Source organism: Poecilia latipinna, unplaced genomic scaffold (assembly GCF_001443285.1).
Source record: "Poecilia latipinna isolate Pla-1442-1.1 unplaced genomic scaffold, P_latipinna-1.0 Scaffold132, whole genome shotgun sequence".
Lineage (NCBI taxonomy): Eukaryota > Metazoa > Chordata > Actinopteri > Cyprinodontiformes > Poeciliidae > Poecilia > Poecilia latipinna.
Genome location: NW_015112748.1, coordinates 411,362 through 422,766, shown reverse-complemented (window position 1 = coordinate 422,766; position 11,405 = coordinate 411,362). Strand labels below are relative to the sequence as shown.

General features: G+C 41.4%; 1 long non-coding RNA gene across 1 annotated transcript; it reads left to right on the top strand.

The window, feature by feature from the left end:
* The first annotated feature begins 1,891 nt into the window (after window positions 1-1,891).
* On the top strand, window positions 1,892-4,434 carry LOC106945171 (uncharacterized). Its single transcript, XR_001424498.1, has 2 exons — window positions 1,892-2,602; window positions 4,229-4,434. It is a non-coding gene; the product is annotated as an uncharacterized LOC106945171 (long non-coding RNA).
* The last annotated feature ends 6,971 nt before the right edge of the window (window positions 4,435-11,405 follow it).

The window sequence follows — 11,405 nt, the reverse complement described above, 5'->3', positions numbered from 1 at the left end:
ATTTCACTTTCAATTCTAAGCAATACAGGATATTCTGTATTGCTTAGAATTTTCTGAATAATTTCCTACATTTTAATAAATATGTCAGTTACTTTAAGAAAAACGCCAATAGGAAAGGATTCTGTTCAAGGTAAATCTCTGTTCTCCAAGTGCAATAAATATGTTGTTTCTACAAAGTCAGTAAAAAAAAAAGAAAAAGGTTTATATAATCACGGTTCAACATTGACCAAAATAACAGCGATTACACTTTTTTTTTCCCATAATCAAGCAGCTCTTTTACAAAGATTACCATATTTACATCCTGTCAGTTTCACAATTAGCAGCTAAAATCCTTAAAACCTGCTACAAAGCAACATTTTCCTGCTCTGAGAGGAAAAGGACCAATTAATCATCTTAAAAGTTACATTTTCTGGTAAAATAAAACAAGAACAAATATACCGGATTATTCTCAATGCTTCAGTGATTTTAGTCTTCAGTTGCTTGTGTGTTGTGCTTGTTGCTACCTCACTTTTGTGAGTTTCTCAAAAATATAAAGGTAAACACTTTCCTCAAATAAACACACACACAAAAAAATCACCTAATGTGACGTGATTGGAGGAAAGTTATGATCCACTACACTTTATAACTCCCTTTTGAGCTGCATATGAAAGAAAGCGGTGTATTTTTACATGTTTTATAACCTACCTGGAGGGGCATCTTCTGTGTGCTGCTACATCAGTCTAATTGGAGACATCCTATTTAAAAGAAAAGTGTCAAAGTGTTGAAAAGGAATCCGGAACGTTTCCAGGATCGGAACCGTCCAATCCGGATCACCTCCTCCTTTGCCTCTCTGACATGATTCTCCCTCAGAGTTGTCCATCAGGGTCTCATTAGATGTCTGTTCAGACGTATCAGATGATACGTCAGACGCGGTGAAACGCCGTGGCGTCACGTAATGAAGGAATCGAGTCACAAGGAAACGTTTGTACAAAAACATGTCAGCGTGGAAAGGAACGGGGAAAAAATCAACAAAAAACGAAGTGTTTAATGCAACATGACAGAGAACTCCTCAGGCGTCAGAGGCCCAAATTAACACGAGCGTCACTCCGTTTGTCAAGCCTCCTCCCCGACTCGTCGGTATTTTTAAGTCGGGATAAAAAACCTGAGGAATGGAACAAGCATTAAAAACAAACAATGACTGTGTTTTCTCTGGCACTGCGCTGCGTTTCGCAGGGAAAGAGAAGAAACGGAAAGCGAGAGAGAGAAAAAAAGAGGGGGAATAAAACAAGCGCAGCTGCTTTTCTGGCGCGGTGGCAGCGCGGCTCATGGCAGCACATCCAACATGTCATCTCTGTTTAGACACACCTTGGAGAACGAGACCTCTTTCCAAAAACAGGGAGGAAAAAGTGGCGAAACCTGCGCCAGCGGGGCTGCCTCCCGCTGCGTGGCTGCGTTGATGCCCGCGCGCGTGACTCACTACATGAGCATGCGTGGTCTGCGCGCGTGATCGCAGTTCAGAGTCAGACACCAAGCGGTCCTGGTAAGGCAGCGGCTCACCGGCCAGGCTGATGATTCCTGATTTGTTGATGGATGATGATATTATCTGCTCAACTTTTCCTTCTACCAATGAAAACTGATAATTATTTAAACTGCTGGCAGTTAGGTGAAACAAATAAATAAAAAACTTAATCAAGATGTTTCATTCTGACAGTATTATTGAGAGTTTGAAGGACCATTTTTTGATATGAAATACTTTGATGACATGGGAATAAATACAGATTTCTGTGTACTTGATTTATGTCCATTTGTGCTTTTCTTTCTCATTTGCCGTCAGAAATGGTCCAACTATCTAAATAAGAGTAGAAACAATAAATATCTTTGTTGTGTTCATGTCTATTTATGAAATAACTTAGCAAAAAAACGTTTTTTTAATTTGAAAATGTTATTGCCTTTGAAACACGACTGATCAATTACAGACCCATAAGTTAACTCAGTATTGTAACTGAGTCTCACTGTTAAATTAAATATTACACCAGTGATCTTCTGCTTGAACTTTTGTAAATGTTTGTATTTACTGTAGGTGCCAGTGCAATCCCAGACCCTTATGCCACGGAGAAATTCCTGAGTCAAGAGTCATGTCATAAAGCAAGCTGTCACGGCAGCCATATTTAAGATGGCAGATTAGCAGCAAGAGACAAGCCTTGGTGTCGGGAGGTTGTGTGAAAACCGAAGGGGGTCGCAGAACGTGGAGAGGAGTCAGACTCTGGGAAGAAGACGGTCACCTGTGTGCAGGAGGGATGAGCAAAGCTGCCAATCAGACAAAAGTCTGGACGCAGCACAATCCCGCTCCCCGGCCGGCTGCCCGCCGCCTGGCCTCGGGCTGAGAGGGATAACTGAATTACAGCAGCAGCAAAAAGCTAATCTCACTTCCTCTGCGGGGGTCACATGTGCGTACACTTGTCGTCCTTTCTGTGGGTTGCTGCGAGCGCTCGTCTGTGGGTCTGAGCGCATTTGCTCAGGCTCAGCACGGCTTTTTGGAGAGCGTGTCGCCCCGGCGGTGAGAGAGCATGTTTACTAGATGGAGATGGAGGCTCACGTCCAGCAGTCCTGCCGGGAACAGAAGGTGAGCAGTAATGGAGGTGAGAATCATCAAGGTGTCAGTGTGGGAAAGTGTGTGAGCGCAGCTTGTTTTTATTCCCCACATGCATTCACGTGTTTCAGCCTCCCTGAACGCGTCACTCAACCTGACGAGCTGCCGTCTGACGAGACGCGGCTCCGGAATTAGCAAAAGACTTTGGAAATTGTCAGTTGAGAAACAGATGGAGTATTTTTCTTGGAGAAATGCTTTTGGGTTTTATTGTTTTGTAGTTTTTCTTAGTGCACTTGACAAAAACTGGTTGACAGAGCCAGTAGGGATCACATCAGCCAGGTGTATTCATACACAATGATTAGCTAGAAAGACATTGCCTTGGGGAAGCAATTGTTGCCGTCCAATAATCCCAGAGGAGTTATATTGGCATTTCCAAACATTTTCTATTCCGTTAATGCGAAGAGATGCAGGTTTACTCAAACATTTATGAGAATTTTCCTCCCAGAAGTGGAAGTTTCAGCAAATTTACCTCAAAACTAGACCAAACAACACTCAGAGAAATTGCAAAGAATCTAAGAAATAAATATTCTAGTATCTGTTATGTGCTAAAATATGAAATAGGAATAAGTGAACATCCATCCATCCATTTTCTTACGCCCTTGTCCCTAGTGGGGTCGGGAGGATAAGTGAACATGTCTGGTTTATTTAAAAGATTAACTAAAAGAAAGCATAGAAAAAAAGAATATACAGCTCTGGAAAAAATTAAGAGAGCACTTAGAATTATGAGCTTCTCTGATTTTTCTCTTTATAGGTTTATATTTGAGTAAAATGAACATTGTTCTTTTATTCTATGAACTACTGACATGTCTCTGAAATTCCAAATAAATTGTGTACTTATTTGCAGAAAATGAGAAATGGTCAAAAATAATAACGAAAAAAGATGCAGGGCTTTCAGACCTCAAATAATGCAAAGAAAATAATTTAGAAACCACAATATTAATGTTTGAACTCAGAGTTCAGGAGTCAAAAAACCTGGTGGAAAAACCAGGAAGTTTTCAATGGGGTTCAGTGCAGTGGCTGTAGCAGCATGACTTTGGTTTTCTGTGTCACATTTAGACAAGAGTTAAACGATTAACCACAGACAGATGAAAACACAGCAGAGAAGATTGACAAGAAAGAGCAGGAGTTTCTTAAAGAGGCAGAGGCCCAATTTCAAGGCGTTAAATTGCAAAGTCAAATTTGTTTTAAGCCATACTTGATTTATGTAACTTTTTTTTTTCCAACAACTGAAGGTGACATAGTTAACTTGATAATGCTATAAAATGACACCATGTCCCTGGAAAACACATAATTCTGCCCCTTTAATTTGCATTACTTACAAATTAATGTACAAATTGATGCTTTAAAGTAAAAAACATGGTTTTTTACTTTAAAGCATCAATTTAGCTTAAACTTAAACTTTCCATAAAACAAAATTTTGACATGATCGCAAACCAAGCAAATAGACCAAAATGATTAACTTAGACCTAAATATCATCCAGCTTTTTGTTAGCATACAGGCTAAAACATGGCTAAAACAGTTTGCTAAACATAAAACAAAATCATCCCACATACCCAGTACAAGGAAAAAATATTACAAATATATATTTTTCTTCACAGGAAACCATAGTGATGAAATCGGGCACGCAGCATTCAGCTGCTGGTGGAGCTCAGGAAAGCAAAGTGGTTCTCCAGGTGTGTGTCAGACCGCGGTCAAACACTGGCAGGTCATGGTGTATCTGAAGGGACGTTTCCATGAGCAGCCGGTCGGATCAAAGAGACGCTAACACTGACTCATTAAACATAAACGGAGTTTCAGCATCAAACAATAGTTTTTTCCTGTTTGTTATAATCTGGTGCATAACATGCAGCTGCAGTCTCAACTAATCACACACACAATCAGTTTTTCCTTTAATCACTTCTTGTAACCAAGAGAGCACATGTAAACATGTGAGGTTTGGAGAGCTGGAGCTTGTTTCTCTGTCAGCAGAATTTCCCTTTTGAACTCACAGCTTCTGCTTTTTCACAAGCCAGAGCTAAAAAGCACATCTGATGACACCGGTTATATACTTTGGCTGAGCAGAGAGTCCTACAGAGAAAAGACCTGAAAACAGAAAACTGGAGTCCTAACAAAAGGGCATACCTTTCATCACCATACCTTTGGCTTCGGCCTCACCTTGGAGCTCAGACAGAAAAGCGTTGCTGTTTCCCATCCTGCTCCAGCAGCGTGTTCAGGACTGGCTGACCGGGTTAGGCTGGAGCCCGGGTTCTCCGCCAAACCACTCTGAAGCATAGCGTGACGGTGTGTACTTCTGTCATCAGGGAGGCTGTAGTTTTGTTTTGGCATCAGCGCGTGGTGGAGGTTACGGGAGCAGATGTAAGGCGTAGACCAATCGGCTAGATAAAAGAACACGTCAGGAAAAACAAAAGCATTTATGATTTATATGATACACGAGTCAGAACATTTACAATTACAAATTCCATGAATAATTTCAGAAATTTGGGTAGAACACGTATATGTCTATCTTATAAAAATGGAAATTTTTGTACAAAAAGATGACCAAAATAAGGTGCAAAAATGACAGATTTGCCTCTATGCACTATGTGAAGATAGATGGATGGAGATATATATATATATATATATATATATATATATATATATACACACAGTACACAAAACGTTTTTGTCAAACATTGAGCAGCCTGTTCCCCTCCTCGCCTGTGGTGGAGCTGCACCAAGAACCACTGAAGCAGAAGACACCAAGCACAACTTTCTTCTTCATGAAATGCAAACAAAAATAGGGTGGTATCAGATTTTGTCCGTTGCAGGATTTCTGTTTTGCTTTTGGAAAAAGACCACGAGCCATTTTCTCCTCCTAGCGCTAAACTAGCATGTTAGTTTTGTTGGCATTTACCCAGAATGCGCTGTGCTATGATCCACTTCCTGCTTTTGGGGCGGTCTCTTTAGTTACTGGTGCTTCACACACAGGAAGTAAACAATCCATAACCAAAACTTTCATGCAGAGTATCTCCAGCTAAGCTAATCTACCAAAAATCTGTTGGTCAAACTGAAAATTAGAGACATTTATATTGCCACTGGCGATACTGCTATGAAATGGTATTTAATGGCAACACAAAGGTCATAGTAATGTGCCCGCTAACTTCTGACAGCCACTTTCTCTACTTCAAAATTGGTTGAGTCGCTTTTATGTCCTTTGAATTTCTCTCTACATCATTGCAATCTACTTTCATCCATTCACTTCTCTTTCCAGGGCAAAACTTTTTTACAGTCACGGTTCTTTTCTCACGAGCCGATAGCAGGCAGAGAGCGCAGCGCACAGAGGCCTTCTGTGTGCTTCAAACATCCGGACTGAACCCGGCGCGATAAAAACGTCCCGTTAATCTAACCTTGAAAGCTGCGGCGGAGGAGAGCACCCCCCCTCTCCTCCCCACCTCCCAGCCCCAGAAAGAGAAACAGGCGGATTATTTCCATTTGAAAGAACATGCCAAATTACACAAATCTGTTTTCAGACGCTCTTTTCAAAAGTGGCAACAGATGGAGGTCGCTGTGAGCTGTGAGCAGGTTGGAGATGACGGTGTGCCGTGTGTTTATCAGCACACACACAGGTAGCCCAAGAAGCCATTATGCCGAGCACAGATCTTATTCAAGCAAACACTCTAAGGAGACGGCTGCCTAGGTGTGCGCCATCCTTCACACATTTCCTGTTTTTTTTTTATTATTATTTTATTTGAATACAGACTCTGGACTTCATGTGTAGCAGCTGCTGCATAACTTTATCTCTGCTGGAGGATGGAACAAAAGCCAGCGAGTGATTAAACAACTGAGGAAGGAAAGTTGGGCGCTAGGTGAGAGCTGGGAGAGATAGCTTAAAACTGTGGCTTTATTTTAGCTCCAACAAAACAACAAAACATGGTTTCATTGGCTGAAAACAGCTTGAAATGGAAGTTCTTTGCTTTTAACCGTGAGTTACATAGAAGAAGGTGACAGACGTAAATACAGGTTGATCTCTGCAATATGTGGAGGTCCTTTCAGCCTGTGGTCGACTGTCACCTGTCCGTCACAGGAAGATACATAACAGACGACCTCAGAAACTCACAATTCAGGTAACCAGTCAGCATGATGTGGATTTTGTTTTTTTTGACAGACATGCAAACTCAATGAGGAAATACCCCAGATTTCTACACAATTCCTGGGTCATTAGGAAGTGTTGTCTTACAGAAAGCGGGGAAAACACACTTGCATTTGCCCAGAAGGGTCAACAAAAGTTACAAAAGAACAACAAAGAGCCACAACACAATGGCAAAACCACAACATGAGTTATTTTGAAAGTTATGCTAAAACCAAAGATGTGCTAAGATGAAGTTTAGGCTAAAGCAGAAATCGCACTGAAACAGACAGAAAATGAAGTCCTGCTAAAACAGAAGTTTACCATTTTGCATTTTAGCAAAACTTCCATTTTAGTGAAACTTGCATTTGAGAATAAATCCTCTTTAAGCATAACTTCAATTTCAGCATGGTGTTTGTTTTAGCATATCTTCCGTATTAGCATCATTTCTGTAGTAGTTTGTGTTTGTCTGTGTTTTTTATTACTGATGTGTTGTTGCTTTGTGGCTTTTGCATTTTGTCAACCGTTCTGTCCAAACACTAAATACTTCATGTCCTTCTGATTTCACCAGATTTCCTGTAATTATCTCTTTATCTGACTTTAGATGGTGCATTTTAAAGTTTGCTTTGATATTTTACAGTATGTAAGTATATACATGCACGCTGTTTTCAGCTTAAATCAATAATATTTTTACATCACTAGTTACTTTCAAACCATAGTCCATAGACCCTGTATTGGGTTCATATACTGGCTTATCAAATCCATCCATTGCTTTAAATACAAAGGAACGTTGCTGTACTAAACCTGTCATGTGCATCACATCCTGTAGATCAGTGTGTTTTCCACATTAGACCGACACTGGAGGACCATCTGCTGTGTTTGCACCCAGAGGCTGCTCTGCTGCCCGTTTTCTTACATTTCATTACATCACACTTGTTTCGAAGTCTAGTCTAAGCTCACACTCACATCTACTGACCTCCTGAGGTGAATTAGCCTCATAACATTGTTGAGTCACCTTCACTCTGTGTCCATCCAGCTGATGCCGAAAAGTAAAGAGATGTTATATGATACGACACAGCAGCACACATTTTACTGCAGCGCGACGGCTATAGTGTCATTTTCAGCTTTGGGTAAGGCTTCAAAGAGTGAGCAGCTATACCAAATGAAGCTACACCAAGCTTCACTTTTGATGGAGTTTGATACAAGGACGTTTTTTCTTGACCAGTCACTGCTGGTCAACAGTACACTGAGTTTTTTGCACCTTCTGTCTTTAATTACCACACACACACACACACACACACACACACACACTCACCTCCTCAAAGGACGGGTGATAATCAACAACCGGTGGCAGATGAGAGTCTGTTCAGAGAGCAGAGAGACGAGAGCCTCTTGGGGAAAGGTTAGCCTATCCTGAGGGTTCTGATCAACTTTCTCCAATCTGGACAACCACCAAGAAGTCTCAGGGGACATCTCTGTTTTAATCACTTCTCACATCCAGAGTTAATAAAGCAGTTTTGGTTAAATCTACCTCCATGAACAGAAACAGTTAACAGAATTAACATAATTGGGTTGTAGGAACAATACAAGGTCTCTGATGGCGATACCATCCTCAGGGATGTTTTCGCTCTCTCTCCTTTCTGCATCCATCCTGCTACAGGTCATCAACCTGCCTTCATTTAGTCAATCAATCAAATTTTATTTGTATAGCACATTTCAGCAGCAAAGTACTTCACAAAATTAAAATAAAAACAGCATGGGACATTGAAAAAAAAAAAACAGTGAGAAAGAGAAAGACATTTTGAAAAAGATAAAAAAAAAGAAGATAAAAACATTAAAACCCGCACCCCTTTTAGGACTTCAGTTAAATATCGTTTAACTGGGGCTCTAACCCTCTGGGACTTTAGTCAAAAACACCGTTTGACAAGGACTCCAACCTCTAGGTTTTTAGTTGAAACGCCGTCAACTGGGACTAAGATTTAGCACAGGTAGAGTCTACAGATGTGTAGTTTCTTCCCGTCTAATAAAACGTGGCCAATGACTTGAACTGACAGCATTGGTCACAGAAGAGACACATCACTCTGACCACAGAGAGATGTGTCTGGTCATAGTCACCAGATGACTTGCTTTATGTAGTTGAAAGGTAACGGATGTAAAAATTTCAACCAGGACAAAACTGCCGCGCGTCAAACAGACAGGATAAAACCTGTTACATAAAACTTCCTCTGGATCTGGGTTCTGTGTGGAGGGACAGAATCCACATCATAGTGGTTCCCTGAAGAGGAAGATGAACCAGGAGCGGTGGAAGCTTCTGGCCGGACACATCAAAGATCGCACGGAAAAACAGCCGAGATGGTTGAGTTGTGTGGAGGTGTGTGAGGAGTACTTTCCATCCTGCATGCTAAACCTCTCAGGGCCTTTTCTGCCAGCTCTCACCACATGCAAGCCAGCCACACACTCGTATGTAAACAGCCGTACACACACACGCGCACACACATAGTTTCAGCTTCTAAGCCTATTTCGCATCCTTCTTCTGGAAGACTTTACCTTTCTCTTAGCAGGCAAGTCCAATTTCCTGGATGGCAGGAAAAGGTTCTTTTCAAGCCTTTTCAAAGCTTTTTCGACATGCAATCCATTCAGCTGCAGCAACATATTGTCTAATAAATGGTGTGTGTGATGAAAGCGGGCTGTAAACTGACAGAGGGGCTGGCTGTGTCTGGTTATATGGGCCTTAATGTGTCTAATCTGATGTCAATGAGAAAGGAGCCACCTCTGAACCCGGGAGTGAAGGTGCTGATCCAGAACCACCATATGGCTCCACACGGCACCTACGGCCCTGGAGAGGCTCCAAGCAGCCGTCACCACTTCCTCTATATGCGTGTGTGTGTGTGTGTGCATGCGTGTGTGCCAATGAGGACAGACGAGCTGTAACAGCTGCCTGGTGCCATTGGGGATTGTTGACCTTCTGTCTCTCAGGTGATCACAGCTCAGTGCAGTTTTGTCCTGCATCCCGTCATAGAAACGGTTCAGTTATCTTCACAAATTTGTGCAAAATTTAGTGGTCAGGTTGAGGCAGAGACAGGACATTTACCTAAATGATATGTTGGAGTTAACTATCTGGAAAACTGCGGAACGTGTCAGGAAAGCCAAACGAAGGGAAGCTGAGATCGTTTCCGTTACACATGTGGGCAAAACTTTGTCAATGTTCCGCTGACATTGATGTTTCTATTAAAGTTTCTCTTGATTGTTCACACACAAATACTGCTGCTTAACACACAGTGGAAACATGCAACTCATACATTAACCCCCATTAACCAACTACTGAACTAGTTGCGCAACTCCTGCTTTACACTCTTTTACACACTTTTTCCAAAAACAATCCGTACAGTTTTCATGAGGAAAGTCTCTGACTGCCCTCCTGTGGACACTGACTCATCTCGTGGGCAGACTGCTGTCATTCTTCTCCAAGCTGTGGAAGATGCATGTGGAGATGTAGCAGCTGGATCCACATGCTAGACGTTCTGCTCCTGCTGCTGGATCAGGGAAACGTTCCTCCTGATGTGGACGAGGCGCTGCGGTCGATCTGAAACAGAAGAGAAGATGCAGCAGAGTTTCTGTTTTATGTATTTTACTTTAAATGTATTCAGTAAGTTCTTATGTTTTGTATGTTTACTACTGTGGGATGTACAGTGTGCACATCCTGCACATACCGGAAAATAAAGTATATTTATTACAGTGTATTTGTGTGCTTTGAGTTGGAAAAACAATTTTTAAAAAATTTACAAAACACACTTCTGTATGTACTGTTTGTAGTAAGTAACAGTGAGTCATTATGACGAATGGAGTGTTTTTCATTACATCAACTGGTTCTTATAAATGTCTATGATGGTTTGTGAACGACATCTGAACACAAAATACAATTTTGCTAATTGTTGCTGGCTAGTCTGAAGGAGCTGAATGGCGGAGTGGCTGCTCTGTGAGGTGGAGCTAGATCCACTTAGGTGTTTTTCACAGCTAATTGGTTGCTATGGAGATTACAGGATTCCTCAAACATCCATGACTGAATCAAGGTATATTGTTGATGAGGAAATAACATTGTAACATGATGTAAATCTCAAACATTTTACACAATACCCCCCATTTAATGAATACACTTTAGTTGTTTTAATGCCCCACAGAAAAATAAATGGCAAAAAAATAAATAGCTGAAATTTCAGAACTGTGAAGGATAAACAGATTTGTGCCATTTCAAACCGAACCGTTTAAACCATGACTGTGAAACATGAAATCATCTAATCTGGCGTTGCTGCTGAAACTGAAGCTGAAGATGTTCTGCTGCTGGTGACCTGCTGCTCTGAAACCCAGAGACGGACCGATGCAGTTCTGACCCGGGTTCTGCTCTGTTACCACAGGGTGTCTCTGTGGAGCAGCCAGGAGGCTCTGCAGCAGAGAACAACGGCTCCACTGGACAACACACATCGTTCAAACACCACAACGATCTGCATGCTGTTTCATCCAATCAATATTTCTAAAACAGAAATGATTCGTTCCTCTGGCACATTTATTTAGATTTCAAATTGTTTTCATTCCAACAAAATGTTTTCTGCCTGGAAATGAGGCAGGGATCTCTGAGAACATAGAACATGTAAAAAAAAAAAAAAAAAAAAAAA